Source organism: Mustela erminea, chromosome 3 (genome assembly GCF_009829155.1).
Source record: "Mustela erminea isolate mMusErm1 chromosome 3, mMusErm1.Pri, whole genome shotgun sequence".
Lineage (NCBI taxonomy): Eukaryota > Metazoa > Chordata > Mammalia > Carnivora > Mustelidae > Mustela > Mustela erminea.
Window position 1 is genome coordinate 23619927 of NC_045616.1, and position 17029 is coordinate 23636955.

Here is a 17029-nt window from a genome sequence, read left to right on the forward strand (position 1 = left end):
AGAACGTGACAGTGTGGGGAGTTTGCACAAGAGCCCACTCATGGCTCAGGAGAAAAGGCTACGTAAACATAAACAGGTGCAGAAGGGATGCAGGGCTGGTGGAGGTTTACTTCTGATTTCTCCCATTTACTCTGTGAAATAGGAAGCAAAGTGTGAGAATGGAGAAGGGATTTTTTGCAGGGAGGAGGGCGGAGGGGCTGGTCAATGGGATGAGGGCCTCTGTGTTTATTAATTGGTGTTTCTCCAAGTTGGGCTTCTATCCTCCTACAGACACTAGAAGATAGGACCCCACCTTTCCTGAAGATGACCTTTCAAAGGTCCCTTTCAAAGGGTTCCCAGGTCCCTAAGAAAGATATTTCTGGGTTGTATAACTGGCATATAACTGGCAGGAGGCTGGGAGATGTACGTCTCATAGATGCAGAGAAAGAATCCACAGTTGAAGGTTTTCTAAAGCAATTTTTTTTTTTTTAAAGAAAAGGAAGGTCAGAGACCTATAGTGACAAAGAAACCTGTCAAAAGTTTAATCAAGCTGAGGGAAACTGTAAGGCCGTGTTGATTGTAAGGACCTTTTTAGCTAGAGGCTTCCATCAAGGTTAAAAAAATAACTTTGTTTAACCCTTAAACTATCCCTGCTCCCCTTACCCCAGGGGACTTACTTAAAAACAAGTCCCAGAAACCAGCTCCAGGTAACAAAGCTCAAATACAAGGGTGGGTCAGGCCAGGTGGAGACATCCAATCAGTGGGAGGGATGCATACTGTCTCCCTAGTTACCAAGGAGTATGGGCCCCGCCCTTTGAGCACCTTTTGGGTGCCAGTTCTGACCAACGTGATAGGCTGGTTCAAATGTCTATTATAGGGTAAATTGTAATTCAATTGGTCGCCTAGCATGACTGTGCAGCTTTTTCTGTGTGTTTCAATCTCATTGGCCACCTGTGCATGGCCAGGCCCAAACACATGGCCTTTGCCCTTAAAAGCTAGTCTGGGAAACAGAGAAAGGTCGCCCTCTCTGTAAGAGGCATGGCCCTGGCCGGTCAGTTTGATTCTTGATGCTTGGCATGAAATAAAGCTTTGCTTGACCTTCGCTTTATATCAGTCTCGCTCCTTTAATCACGGGCCCATTTTGGGGGGCATAACATTGGTCACGTTAAAGGCTAGGATGAGATGAGTGGCCATGAAATGAAAGTTAGATCTGTCAGTCCAGAAAAGTGGTTTTCTCCTATACTATGTGTTGTGAGAGAGTCTGATTTAACTAAAACGGTGGTTTTATTATGCCAAGAGGTTACTCAAACGGAGGACCATGGAATTTAAGGACATAAAATGGAGGGGGACAGGGAGCACCTGGGGATAAAAGAGAAAATGAAACATTAGTAAGCTCACTGCTGATAGGGTTAATGCATTACGCAGATGTGGAAAGTAGAGGCCCCGAGTGGAAAAGAGAGGAGGTGGTGGTCAGAGGTGTGGTGCTGGAAACTGGTGAGATCTGGATGGTCACCATTGGACAAGGGGCTGATGGAGAGGGCAGGACTACACAGTGGCAGCAAGGAGGTTTGAAAGGTTAAAACATATGAATATTTAATCATCAAGAAGAGTGCTGGAGAAAAGGAAAGTAAGCCAGCCTTTAAAATCTTTTTTTATAGAAACAGTGACCTGGGGGCAAGACAGACAAGTTACATTTAAAATAGGGGCAATTCTTCTTTTTTTTAGCACCCAACCATTTGACCAGCAATGGGATGTAAATGTAAATCATCACTCCCTCAGGTAAATCTGTTGAACAAAAAAAACTGTAAGAAAATAGATCAAAATGTTTACTGCTTTGGAGAAAGGACTGTGAATGATTAGAATGTTCTTCTTAGTTCCTCTATGTGTTTTCTTAATTCACCACAAATGAAAACAAAGTATTTTTCTAATCAGGAAATAGTAAGTTAGGACGGAAAGAAAGAAAATAATCAAATTTTTTAATATGTCATTGTGACTAAAGCAGGTTACCTTGTGATTATGAACTTGGTAAATTATTGTTCCTTCACTTAAAAAAAAAACAAATTATTCAATACCACTTTCCATTTTATAAATATTCCCATTCATTATTTTCCATGATAGCCAGGGGAAATCAAACCTAGCATAACTGGGGCTGTGTTTAGAGCACCGTGTTATTTCCCTACAAGTTTTATACTTCTGTTGGAGTCAAACTGCAAAATTTCCTTTCTGAGAGTCCATTTTGAGGCACATATCTATATCTCTCTCTCTCTCTATATATATATATCTCCTCCTCCCCACTTAACTTTGGAAACCATATGGTATTTCAATTTCCAGGAAACTTTAATGACAACTTACTCACCATGAACCCAAGTCACAGAATTCCAGCTTCCTTGCCTGGCCTACATTTTTGGCCTTTCTAATGAAACCTCAAGCCACTGGCTAGATTTTCCATCTGAGGAGTAGGTAGTCTGGCCTTCTAAAATCATTTTCCTTTAATTTTTTGTTTAATAAGGTCCATTAGGCAACTCACCTGTCCTATGTCATGCAGTTGTGGCTCATAAGCAAGAGATAGAAAAATAAGCAGTTAGGGTTTTTTTTAATATTTATTTACAATCTGATAACATAATTACAAGCCAGTCTGCAAAACAGTGATATGGCAATAATCATTTTCATCTCTTTTCACTATGTCAGAGACTCCCCACAAAAATTAATTAAATGCTTCCATGAACTCTGAGGGCCAAATTTTCTTTAAGGTCCTAATTAAAAATCCATTATTAAAAAAACCCCAATGCATTAAAACTTTCAACCTGGCAATGAAATACGGAAAAGTTGGTTTTTGTTTTGTGAGTGTGTGTGTGTGTTTTTTAAAATGAAAGACTTACAGACCAGCAAGCAAACCAGCACTGTCAGCACAAGATCCAAAATGAGTTAACTCTGACCCCACCTCCACCCCCAGCAAAGCCACCATCTTACATGCTTTACATTTCTTCTCCCCGTATTTGCCAGAAGTTCTTTCAGAAGTTTTCACAAGCATTTATTCAATGTATTGGCAAAGCATCTGTGAGGCCAAAGATGGAAGTAAGAAGTGAATATTAGATTTTTAGATCTGAAATATTCCTTGTTTTACATCCTGACATTAAATCAATGCAATGGAAGAAGTCAGCAAGGTGTCCTCTTCCCTTACAAAGAGCACTCAAAATTATGTTCTCTGACACAAATTTCTTACCTCTAGATTAGTATTACTCTGCACAATATCATTGGTATTACTTTGCAAATGTTTGCTTCTCTTTAGTAGTAACTTCTAAACTATCAAGACTCTGAAACTAAGTTAAAAATCCAAATTTCATAATAAGACTTTGCTAAAAATCACTGGAAGTCTCTAGGAAGTGTGTGTGTGTGTACATGTGTGTGCATGCATGCGTGCGTCTGTGTGTGTGTGTGTATACAAAAAATTACCTAGGTGGCATAATTTTCTTAGATTAATCAAAACTTGAAATAATATCCCTCTGGTGTTCCCTAGATCACCTTCAGGGTCATATTTCCCACTCATACTTTGAAATCAAGAATATGGAACATAAATATGGTTAAAATGTGAAAATGGTAATTAATTTTGATCTTGCTTAAGCTATAACCATGTATGGTAGAGAAACATGTATTTTCTCTTTTAAGTGGAGAAAGTCAATGTCGCAGGTTAAAAAAGAGGAAGTCATGCCGACTCCAGAACTCTAAGCACCACTCTTTCATCTTTGCAAGAAGTGAAGACTTGAGTTATCCTTCATTTGGGAGAAAAAATAAAACAATAACAAAAAAGTTTGTCTAGAGGGCAAGCAGATCTGCAACTATCTGGACCATATATCTTTAAAACATTCCTTATATGGCTTCTTTCTTCCCAGTTATCTGTACGTTACTGCTTGTTTTCAAAGGGTCGTATGTATAGTTTTTTGTCAAGATGTTACTTGTAGGGGATCAGGAGCAAAGACACAAAAGACAATAGGAAAGTTCTGCTAGCTTGATCTTCTACTCAAGAATACATTGTTCTGCCCTGGTGCCAGCTCAAACGTGATCATACTTCAGGCTGAATAATTCTGCTTACAGTAGATGTTCTGATATCAAATTACTACATGGACAGCGTAAGACCAGACCACATCCCTGTAGGTTGTGAGTGGGATTTTAACTAAGGAGAGTGGATATTCTGACTGCAAATTATTCCGTGACAAAGATGAAAGACAAAGATGTAAACCTTTCAGTGGAAGTCCCAAAGAAGTCGTTCTCAGCATCCTAGGGGCAGTTTTGAATAGAGGTGCGTAAAACGCTTCTGCGCGGTAAACTTGATTTTGTTAAGCAGCATCAGGCTAGCACCTGTGCCCAGCATCATCTTGGAAAGTCCCCTGACATTGAATCACAGCTGGTGGCATTGGCATGTAGTACCGTTCAAGAGCTGTCATAGCTTATTTGCCCCAGACTTCCATTCCCTTCTCCCAACTCTTCTATTTTCTGAAAATAGTTCACAACCTTATCTCCATTTCCATGGGAGAGAGGATGAGCAGGGTGAGGACTTTGCCTTGAAATGGCAGCAAGTAACCAATGGAGGAAGGAGTGACCATTGGAAAGAACAACATTAGTCCACAATGTGCTATGTGGTTGATGTGGCCAGTGACTGCCAGGCCTAAACAGAAATTTTCTATAATACCGAAGGAGGAAAACCTGTTAAAAGACTAGATATCAAGACAAACCATAAGTGACTCTTAATCTCACAAAACAAACTGAGGGTTGTTGGGGGGAGGGGGCTTGGGAGAAGGGGGGTGGGGTTATGGACATTGGGGGGGGTGTGCTTTGGTGAGTGCTGTGGGGTGTGTGGACCTGGCGATTCATGAACCTGTACCCCTGGGGATAAAAATATATGTTTATAAAAAATAAAAAATTTAAAAAAAAAAGACTTAGATATCATACATCCACGTGTGAATATAGGCACTTTAGCCATTTTGATGCAGACATATGTTCAGTATAACATTTGCAATTAAATGTTTTTATTGAAGTTTTAACCTGTATGGGAGAAGATATTTCATATATCCAATAAAGGATTAATATTCAAAACACACAAAGAATTTACATAACTCAACACCAAAAGAACCCCCAAATGAGCCAATTAAAATGGGCAGAGGACCTGAATAGACATTTTTCCAAAGACATCGAGATGGCCAGCAGATGTAAGATGCTCAATACCATTAATCATTAGGGAAATGCAAATCAAAATCACAAAGAGGCATCGCTTCACACCGGCCAGCATGATGAAAATCAAAAGCACAAGAAATAACAAGTGTTGCCGAGGATGTGGAGAAAAAGGTAGCACCATACATTGCTGGTGGGAATGCAAACTGGTGCAGTCACCCTGGAAAACAGAGGTTCCTCAAAAAATTAGTTAAGTACAATATGACTCATTAATTTCACTACTGGCTATCTAACCCAAGAAATGAAAACACGAATGCAAAAAGATATATGCAACCTTTTGTTTTTTTGCAGCATTATTTTCAGTAAGTCAAGATATGGAAGTAATATAAATGTCCATGGATAGATGGATGGATAAAGAAGATGTGGTGTGTATATTATATATACATATTGCATATGTGTAAGGGAATATTACTCAGCCATAAAAAGAATGAAATTTTGCCATGTGCAATAACATGGATGGACCTAGAGAGTATAATGCTAAGCAAAAAAGCTGGTCTAAGAGCAAGACAAATAACATATGATTTCACTCATATGTGGAATTTAAGAAGCAAAACAAAGAAGAAAGAAAAAACCCACATTCTTAAGTAAAGAAAATAGACTGGAAGTTACCAGAGGGGAGGTGGGAGGGGGGAATGGATGAAATAGATAAAGGGGATCGAGACTATACCTATTTTGAGCACTGAGTAATGTAGAGAATTGTTGGATCATTTCACGGGACACCTGCAACTAACATAATGTATGTTAATTATACTTAAAAAAATGTACTGAAGTTTTCTTCACTGGCTTTCATTTCTTATGGTCACATGGTAGACATGGAACTGTCACATTTGGGACAGTCTTCAAGTTTGGCCCTTGGCTGGCACATGGAACCCATGAGGGTCTGGGGCACAGAAGCGTTGGTTTGATGTCCAGAGAGTAAATGTGACACCGAGGTTTGAAACATACATGATTCCCAATTCTGAATTCAGTTCAAAGTGTATCCAAACCAATTAAACAAGTAGGGAAAATGGTGCCACCTTGGCATTCTAGGTTGGTAGCCTAGATATTTATTAATTCATCCATTTTTCATTCAACAAGTATTTATGAAGCCTTTCCAGTGCCAAGTACTTTTGATGGCATTGGGGATAGAAGAGTAAACCAGACAAAAGTTAGACAATTAAAAAAAATAGAATGACTGGTAGCCATAAAAGCGATGAAGAAAACTCAAACAAGGTTAAGAGAAGAGAGCATGGAAGACATGGGTGCTCAGGGCGACACCTGGCACGAAAGTGATTCTTACTAAGGGCATTTCTAACAGGACAGTTCCTTTTAAGGTGTTTTGTGGACACTGAACATCTGTCACGGAACCAGAAAAAAAAAAAAAAAAAGAACAAGACAAGACACTTGTTGAGCAACGCAAGATATCCAGCTAAACCCAAAAACAACTGGGAGACTTTGGAATGCACTGCTGGTCTGTGTTATGCACATGGGGGTAAGAGCCATTGAGTTACCGCTTGTTGGTGTGACCTCATTGTGCCCAGAATCTACTGAGGCACAGGAATATTCAGATGAGACAACTGATGGCAGGAATAAAAATGGAGTAATTGAGAAAGAAAACTGGAAACCTGGACCTGGAGCAAAGGTCAGAGATCACATCTGAAGATATATATTTGGATGTCATAGCAACAGTGGTAAGACAATGATAACAATATAACAAGACAAGTCAGTGTCAAAGGTGGAGTCTGGAGAAATGTTCACATTTAGGTTCAAGGGGAAGAAATATCAGAGGGGAGACAATAATTTAAGGAGAATCAAAATAAAGAAATTGCAAAAACATGAGAGTATTCAAAAAAAAAGGTATTCAATAATGCCAAATTCTACAAGAAGATGATAATTGCTGAGGAATAAAAGAGTAAATTTGTTTAGAGGATATATAGAAACAAATAAGAAAAAAGCATCATTCATGTGTCGAAATATGAATCTCCTTTTTAGGGCATTATAAAGGAATTCAGACGAAAGAGTTTTGGATCAGGTGCCTCATACATTGAGCCAAGAAAAGAAAGGAGAGCTAGGATGGCACTAACAGCTGCACCTATCACCGAGCCAGCTTTGACTTTGTTTTTTGGTTTTTTTTTGTTTTGTTTTGTTTTGTTTGTTATCCGTTGTTGTTTTTAATGAGGAGTAGCAGAAAGGAAGAAGCCCGTGGAAAGAGAGAAACTGAAGTGAGCGAAGACAAGAGGGATGAAAATGAGCGCACTTACATGTAGCACTGTAAGGAAGAAGACCAAGAACCTGAAGAGGTTGTGCACTTCCTCTGAGGCAGCAAGATGGATAGATCTTTCTCGATGCTTCGAGGTGAAGAGTAACTTATAGCTAAGAGTTAGTGCTTGGTAACCGCCATCTCCTTTGAGAGACAGGAGGCAACGTCACTAGCAAAATCTGCAGGGCTAACAGATCTAGAAAGGATACAAACCTTCCTGACATTTCAGTCATAGAGTGTTAGCCCTTCCAAAGCAGGGACATTCTATTTGGAGACCTATTCTACCTCTCCCTCCAACTCCCACCCAAACATGTTGCTGAAAGACTGGAGACTTAAATGCTAGGAGAGGAAGTTTTGAAGATTTACATGAGGCTGACTGACGTGGGGCAAGAAAAGGTACCTGCTCATGGAGCTGTGCTGGTGAATTCTGCGTTACGGATGGTGACTCTAGTGCCACCTCCGATGGGTTCCTAACGTCACACTCCCACCCACAGAATGTCACCAAGACTGACAGGTGTTCAAGGCTCCCATCTTTTTTGGTCTTTTTATTTATTTTTTTATTATTTTTCTTATTTGATAGACAGAGATCACAAGTAGACAGAGAGGCAGGCACAGAGAGAGAGAGGAGGAAGCAGGCTCCCCGCTGAGCAGAGAGCCCGATGTGGGGCTCGATCCCAGGACCCTGGGATCATGACCTGAGCCAAAGGCAGAGGCTTTAGCCCACTGAGCCACCCAGGCACTCCTTTTTTGTTTTTTTTAAAAACTAAAGTAGTGTTGCTGCACAATGTTACATTAATCTCAAGTGGACATGATAGTGACTAGACATCTCTGTATGTCATACTATGCTCACTGGAAGAGTAGCTACCATCTGTCACCACACAACACTATTACTATGCCGTTGGCTACATTCCCTACACTGTATATTTTTAAACCCAATGCAACTGGCCCCACATAAATTCTAGTGAGGGTGGTAAAAACAACCCTTAAGCACAATGTTATCTGACTGAAAATTCCCTAGATTCTATTAACAATAAAATTTTAATAAAATATTTTATTTTATATTTTCTTTCATCTTAGCCTATTTTTACCCCAAATTAAATTTAAACCTATCACACTTCCACTATGTATATATATATATTTTTTTTTAAAAAAAGCCTAATCATCTATATCTTTAACTATAAACATACAATGTTTACTTTTGCAATTCCAGAAGGGAAAATGTGAATGAAAAGCCAGTACCATCAAGCACATGAATGATGAGATGAACTTTCAAAAAAACCAAAACCGCCAAGAAAGGAAGAGGGAAATGGATACTTACAGCTATTTCTAGAGACCTGTGCTAAAATTTAAAATGTGTTATCCCCTAGAAATTGTACCACAAATGACATCATAGGATTGTTTGAAAAGTGCAATTCGATAAATGATTTCATAAGATGTTTTGGACCATCCTGGGACTGCAACCACAATTATACATCAGTCTTGTGCAAAAACAAAAAGGCATTCCTAGTACCAAATAAACGATTGATAAACAATGCAGCCCACTACCAACCATTTTGTGGTAGCCCCTATTTATATTTTGGGTAGAGCCAATAGAAGACTCTAGGCTATCTCAGGACAGGCGATGGCAAATTGGTTTTCTTCCATGTGCCAACATCAATCAGTTGGAGCGATGTGTGAGGAAGGGCTCTGAAACCACGTTTTGCGGAGGCAGGAAAGAGCAATGGTATTAACTATTTGTATCTTTAATAGGCATGGCTGGGAGTCAGATGGGACTACTCCCATCTGCTTTGGGAGAAGGGGGGATGCAGAGGGGACCAGAAAAGCAAACTGAAGGCTTTGGTTTCCTCCCAACTTAGTCCACATCAGTTACTCTCAAAAGGGAAGGCCCCCAAAGTTATAGCCAACGTGGAAAATGACTGAGGAACGGGGAGAACTCCCTGCCTGCCGTCCCCGTCCAAGTATCGGCCGCAGTGAGGATGACAACAAGAGAAAGTGAATGAACCTAAAGAGAGTGCGGCAACCAGAAGAGAGAAATGGGATGTCACAACCCAACAATTTCCGTGTCAGGGCAAGAATCACTGAAGTCCGTACATAGATTGTAGAGAATATTACCTGGAATGGCCTCGTGTGGACAGAGAAAAGCTTCAAGATCAGAAATTTATTATTACTGTGACCAAAGTTGACACAGGGTAGCTTTTCTTTTTTTTTTTCCCTGCATAAGCAATTTTATGTTTGTGCTGCAGCATTTTAAGCAGGATCTGGCTAGTTAAAGAGGGGAATTAAATTGCAGGGAAGTCACTAGAGCTCTCCGTTCTATTTAAAAATAAGTCTTAAAAGCCCAAATAATAAGGGAATCCAGTGGCCATTAGTATTGCCTTGGTGTTTGGGTCTGCACCATCAAAGTCAACACCTAATTGCATCTCCTGTTGATTATTGTTGTAAATGGAGCACAGATATGAATAAAATACACTTAACAAAGCAAGATAAAATAAAACCATAAATTTCAAGTTAATACCTACCAGCTAAATGATTTCAGCATTTTAGGAGGCAAAGGACAGAGAGAAGTGTCTCTCTCAAAGCATTCCTTCCACATATTGACCTGGCAGTAGCCTTGATAATTAATTCATGATATTTGATTTCATTTCATTCAAGGTGTGAGTCACACATGAGCTTTGAGTTCTCGCCACTTTGGACATAGTTATAGCCTAAAAAAACATTAAAATGAACTTTCATTTTTCAAGAAAATGTACAAAGAAATCATTTGGAAGAAGAATCTCATCTTGATCTTTACTTTTTGAAAATTACATTAGTATGGAAGTAGTTTTGGGAAATATAGAACCATTAGTGCTTAAGACTATGTATCCCACTAGTACCTTTTAAAAGAAAGCTAATATTTAAATTATTTGCTTCTGAGTACTGTTCTCTTTATATTAAGATAAAACAATTTCCTTTGGTTGCCAGGTAGTTTTTCTGAGTTTGATCAATTTGTTATCTTTTGAAATCACTATGTCATAGTTAACTAATTAATGTTACAATATGAAATATTATATAAGCTAATGACAATATTGTGAGCAAAAGAAAACTGTCCATATTGTACACAATTTTTTGAAAATCCTCCCATAATTAATCATTGCTAGCTCTTTTGCATTCTGAAATGAGTATTTTGGCTTGCTAAATAATGACAATTTAAAACTAAAGAGCTCAAAAAACCTGGATGGTAATGGGAGCTATCATCCATTACACACTAATTATACCTCTAGTTATAGATGAAAAGTGGCAAAAGCACATCAAATAAATCTTGCTTTGACAGCTGCTGGTAGAATTTCTGTTGTTTGGTTGTAATCATTTTAAAAAGTAGGTTTTATATTCTGCCGAATTTCTTAAAGTTCTGAGATTTCCCATATATGTAATATTCCTTTCAGAATTGTCTGTAGCAGCAGAAGTTGAAAATATACACCAGTTAACTGAATATATGTAAATATTTAAATTATGCTCAAACACCCCTGTTGTGGTTTATCACTAGTAAGTAACTTATCTCATGGAGTCCTTTGTCAGAAATTGTCCAATGGTTGGCTGAATATTCTAAACATCAACCAGTAAAATTGGGGGGGCGGGGGAAGGCAAAGTAATTCCAAAGTAAACTTGCAAATCTCTTCAGAGATGACATAAAATTAGTACTGGAGAATGAGTTGAATCATATGGAAACTCTTCCCAAAAGAGAATCTAACCAGGGGCACCTGGGTAGCTCAGTGGGTTAAAGCCTCTGTCTTTGGCTTGGGTCACGATCTCCCTGGTCCTGGGATCAAGCCCCGCATGGGGCTCTCTGCTCAGCAGGGAGCCTACTTCCCCTGCTCTCTCTGCCTGCTTGTGATCTCTGTCTGTCAAACAAATAAATAAACTCTTTGGGAAAAAAAAATTTTTTTTAAAAAGGATCTAACCAAATTATACCAGCTAACTGAAAAGAAGAATCATTAAGAATGGTAAAAAGCGTTTCCAAAGACAATGATTGGAAGGAATATCAAAAGATCAATAGTAACCTTTAGAAAAATTTATGAAATTCTTGGATTTTTTTAAAAAGATTTATTTATTTATTTATTTGAGAAAGAGAGAGTGTGCACACGCATGAGCTGGTGAGGGGAGGAGCAAAGGGAGGAGGACAAGCACATTCCCGCTGAGCATGGAGTCCAACTGCAGATTTGATCCACAACCCATGAGATTATGACCTGAGCCAAAACCAAGAGTCAAAGCCTTAACCAATTAAGCCAGCCAGGCACCCTTGATCTTCTTTTCTTTTCTTTCTTTTATTTTTTTCCCCAAAAGTTGTACTCCCTAAGTTCCCGTGGCAAAAGTCAAAAGTAAAACACATTAGTAATGTGTTGTCTTACAAATTTGTCAGCAAACTACACTCAATGTCCACTGTAAAAATTAGGGCAGAGAGGAAGATGGCGGTGGCGGCAGCAGTTGTGGTGACTAAGCTGAGCCCAGGGACAGGATGTTGGTGTTGGTATTGAGAGACCTGCACATCCCACACCAGTGCAACAGTTTCTTGGTTAAATTGAAAAAAAAAAAAAAAAAATGCTGGTGCCAGGAAAGATTCAACACATTGTCTTCACTGGAAACCTTTGCACCAAGAGTTAACAACTATCTCAAGACTTCATATTGTGAGGAGACTTTGATGAGGAGCTGAATTATTCAGAACAAAAAGTGATGAATGTTAAGCAGTTCAAAATGGGTCTGATCCATGGGCATCAAGTTATTCCATGGGGAGGCACGGTCAGTCTAGCCCTGTTGCAGAGGCAGTCTGATGTGGACATCCTTATCTCAGGACACACACACACAAATTTGAAGCATTTGAGCATGAAAATAAATTTTACATTAACCCGAGTTCTGCCACTGGAGCATATAATACCTTGGAAACAAATATTATCCCTTCATTCATGTTGATGGATATCCAGGTTTCTACAGTTGTCCCCTATGTGGATCGGCTAATTGGAGATGATGTAAAAGTAAAACAAATTTTATACTAAAAATCTTAAAGCCAGGCCTGTCTTGCTGGGTTAGTTGTTTGTTTTTTTTGTTTTTTTCATTATCCTGTTCAAATCACGTAATTAAACATTTCTCTCTCTCTCTCTCTCTCACACACACACACACACACACACACATATTAGGGCATGTATATCTTTTCAAATTAGTATTATGTTTTCTGTGGGCAAACACCCAGTAGCAGAATTATTGGATCATACAGTATTTCTATTTTTAATTACAGAATATTTTAAATAGGATACATTTTTGGTATATCCACAATCAATGTGAGTTTGCTTTATTTGTTAAGATAAAATTGAAATTAAATATTTTTCATTAGTCACAATGAAATTTTTATTTCTATTTTCAATGAATTCTGTAGGTGACTGTACCAGGTAACAATTACTCTGAGCTAACAAGGATTTCCTTTATGTCATTTTACCTTTATGAGATAAATCAAAACCTCTGATTCTCTTCCTTCCTTCCTTCCATTCTCTCTTTTTCTTTCTTTCTTTCTTTCTTTCCTTCTTTCTTTCTCTTTCTCTCTCTGTCTCTCTCTTTCTTTATTATTTTTTGTTTGTTTTGTTTTTGTTCTTGTTTCTTTATGTCAGGTAAGGCACACACAATCAGATGGTTAATCTGCCCACACATCTTTCTTTAACACAGTTCATGGCAAGTCTCTCTTAGTAACACGGGGTTTCTACTTATCACACGTGATGTAAACTCACTGTGGTTTCAGAATGGCAAGACTCACCATCAGTTTAGCTTAAGTGTATTTGGGTATTATAATGTAGACATTACTTTGCTTTAAATATATGGTATTTTTGTGAGGGCAAATGTGTGTGTGTGAAATAGTAAAGAAATTGAGATGTGTATTATATTAATAGAAGTCTGAATAGAAAAGAAAACATTAAGCATGAGGATTTTTATAGAACTCAGAAATGCACTGTTTTTTCTATTTTGTGAGTTGATTTTTACTGTGGCTGTCATTTGTCCTAGAGAAAAATAGTTACTTGATAAATTGCCAAAGTGGATGAATAAGGCAAGGCCAATTACTGTCTTCCAAATTATATATTTTGCATTTGATTGAAGACTTTTTCTTAATTTAGGTAATTTTGACTAATTTTCACAGCTTGAAAATGTGCATTCTTTGCTCAGTTATTAGTTTATCAATTTTCTTAGAAGAACCAATACTCAAAGTACCAGTAAAACCTGAAGCCCAGGGGCACTTGGGTGGCTCAGTGGGTTAAAGCTTCCGCCTTCGGCTCAGGTCATGATCTCAGGGTCCTGGGATCGAGCCCCACATTGGGTGCCCTACTCAGTGGTGAGCCTGCTTCTTACTCTTCCTCTACCCTTTTCCCTATTCTTTGCTCACTCTCTCTCTCTCTGTGAAAGATAAATAAATGGAATCTTTTTTAAAAAGAAGGAAATATGTAATCAGATCTCTCTTATTAAGAAGAGAAATAAGCACACTGAGTTTAATGGGTACTGAATAAACCCAAGTTGACAGTCAAGTGCAAATGTAGGAACTTGTTTGAAGGGACACCGTATACAGTAAAGAAATGTTTTCTTTTCTTTTTTTTTTTTGTTAAAGATTTTATTTATTTATTTGACAGACAGAGATCACAAGCAGGCAGAGAGGGAGGCAGAGAGAGAGGAAGGGAAGCAGGCTCCCCGCCAAGCAGAGAGCCCGACTCGGGGCCTGATCCCAGGACCCCGGGATCATGACCTGAGTTGAAGGCAGAGGCTTTAATCCATTGAGCCACCCAGGCGCCCCAAGAAATGTTTTCTTAATCACCTAACTAAAAGGACAAGAAAAAGATTACTGGGACTGATTGAAAAGCATCATTTGTGCTTGAATTTGTGAATTTATTTTACTTCAAAAATTGGCCAAGTTTTTAAATTGTTTGGAGGATTATGAAATAAACAATATCTATAATACAGCCATATTGGTGAATTACATTGGCAGCCTACCAAACCAAGAAATTTCAAGGAACAGGTGGTTATGACATATTAAAATGAATAGAATTTCTTGCTCTTACTAACAAAGGAAATAGGGTTTCTAAAAGGAGGGTACTTATATTTCAAATAAGATTTCATCTTTAATAGAAGATGAGTTTATTAGTGAGGGGAAGACGTGAACCATGAGACACTGTAGACTCTGAGAACCAAACTGAGGGTTTTGGAGGGGAAGAGGGTTGGGGGTTGGATGAGCTGGGTGGTGGGTATTAAGGAGGGCACATATTGCATGGAGCACTGGGTGTGGTGCATAAACAATGAATCTTGGAACACTAAAAAAATTAATAAAATAAAATAAAGAAATTATGAAACAAGGTCTCTGAGAGGGTCAAATAAATCTGCATTTGACATACAATTTTAAAAATATAATCAGTCCCTAGAGAGGAAATAAAGCACAAAAACTGTTTTGTTGGAGAAAAGAATATAATACAGTAAATGACAGATATTTCTTATTTTGATACCAGGCAAAAATGTTTTTCTGTAGATACAGAAGCAATTCCTTGGATTTCTGTAAAAAAAAAAAAAAAAAAAAAAAAAAAAAAAAAAAAAAAAAACAGAAAATAATTTCAAAAAGACATGGACAACCACATTTTCGGGTTCTTTCTGGACAATAAGGTATTTGAGGATTTTTTTAAAAAGTTTTTTAAATAAATTAAAATAAATGACCACAATTGTTACCATCAAATTTTAAATGATGGTGAAAATATGAGCGTGTTACCTCCCTCATCGCTGTCAGATGGAGAAAACGCATTTTCTCCTTTTGTACCTTATCTCAGTCAGGAGATCACAAACCACTGAATGACCAGCCCAGTCCACGGTCCCCATTTAAGATTGTCCCATAAAGCAAGCCCCCTCTGAATGTCCCACTGGCAGATTCTAGCCATTTACTTGTTTACTGTTCTGCATGTGAGAATAGAATTATGGCCATTTCATAGAAAGACTCCCTCCGTGACTGGGGAGAGAGGGAATGAACAGGGGATGGGGAATAAAAGAGCAATGGAGAAGGAAGCCGGTTCCTTTTTTTTAAAGATTTTATTTATTTATTTGAGAGAGAGTGAAAGAGAGAGAGTATCAGAAGGGGGAGGGTCAGAAGGAGAAGCAGACTCCCTGCTGAGCGGGAAGCCTGACACAGGACTGGATCCTGGGACTCCAGGATCATGACCTGAGCGGAAGGAACACCCTTAACCAGCTGAGCCACTGAGGTGCCTAAAACGCAGGGGCAGACACTTTGTGGCGCTACAGCCCCCAGTGCTTGCCTGAGAAAGACAGAATCGATCTCAACAGAACATCAACATCCCATGCCATCTCTTCATAAACCCTAACCCCTTCCATCAGACTTGGACCAGAGGGCAAGGGAACATTTCGCTAAATCTGGGCACTTTGTCTTTTCACAGGAGGCGAGAAATAGAACCCTATTCCTCTTGGAAAATTCCCCTGACCCAGGCTAAGGAAAGGATGTGCATTTTCCCATAGGACCTGATTCAACTTCTCCATCTGCGCACACTTCTCTCCATTCAGTTTCCCTCCCCACCCCCACCTTTCCAACCCTTCTCCCTCCCTCCTGATCTCCCTTCTCTTCTCCCTTCTTAAAGAAATGATCTGCCTTCAGCTCCATAGCAAACAGAAACAATATTTTCTTTGCTTAATAAAGAGGAAGCAGGTAATTGGCTCCCTACCCATTTACCTTAACGGGTCCTCTTGTAAACTTTAGAGGCCCAACTTGCCCCAAAATTTGTAGGGAAAGATCCAGAGCCCGCTGGCTCCTAGGACTGTAAACCCATCTATCCTCAGAGAGGCACCATGTCTCTCACAAGATACACAGGAGATATGACAATCACAAAATGAGTCTTCTTGTATCCTGAGCAGATATGTGTAAATTCTGTTCTACATTACTGCAGAAGTCTGTGAGAAATCCTGGCCTGATTTGGTCCTCTATTTTCTACTACTAGCATCCATGTAGATCTGCTAATGCCTACTTGATAATAAGATGTGTTCCTTCTTGGGGTGCCTGGGTGGCTCAGAGGGTTAAGCCTCTGCTTTGGGCTCAGGTTATGATCTCAGGGTCCTGAGATCGATCCCCGCATTGGGCTCTCTGCTCAGTAGGGAGCCTGCTTCTCCCTCTCTCTGCCTACTTGTGATTTCTGTCAAATAAATAAATAAAATCTTAAAAAAAAAAAAAAGATGTGTTCTTTCTCTCTCCTACATCGGTATGGACATCATTGCATTTCCCCAATCCTTCCTTCTTTTCGCCTTCCTTCTTAACATTTTTCTTTCTTTTCACAAATATTGAGAAAGTACAGAGAACACTAGAGTAAATGCAAAAAGACATTGGGAGCATGACAGCCTGAACTAAAAGGTAAAACAGACAGTCTTATTTGCTCCAGAATCTTTAACTTCTGCTTCAATATTTTAAAATAAAGGCTTTATTTTTCTTGCTTTCTTGATTAGTTTTTAATTACTTTTTTTCTTGTAACTACCTATTTATTATTTATTCAGGGTGTGTGTGTGTGTGTGTGTGTGTGTGTGTGTGTGTGAGTGTGTGTG

The 17029-nt window shown here is 38.8% G+C and overlaps 1 pseudogene; it reads left to right on the forward strand.

Moving 5' to 3' along the window:
• The first annotated feature begins 11885 nt into the window (after nt 1-11885).
• On the forward strand, nt 11886-12494 carry LOC116585564 (annotated as a pseudogene).
• The last annotated feature ends 4535 nt before the right edge of the window (nt 12495-17029 follow it).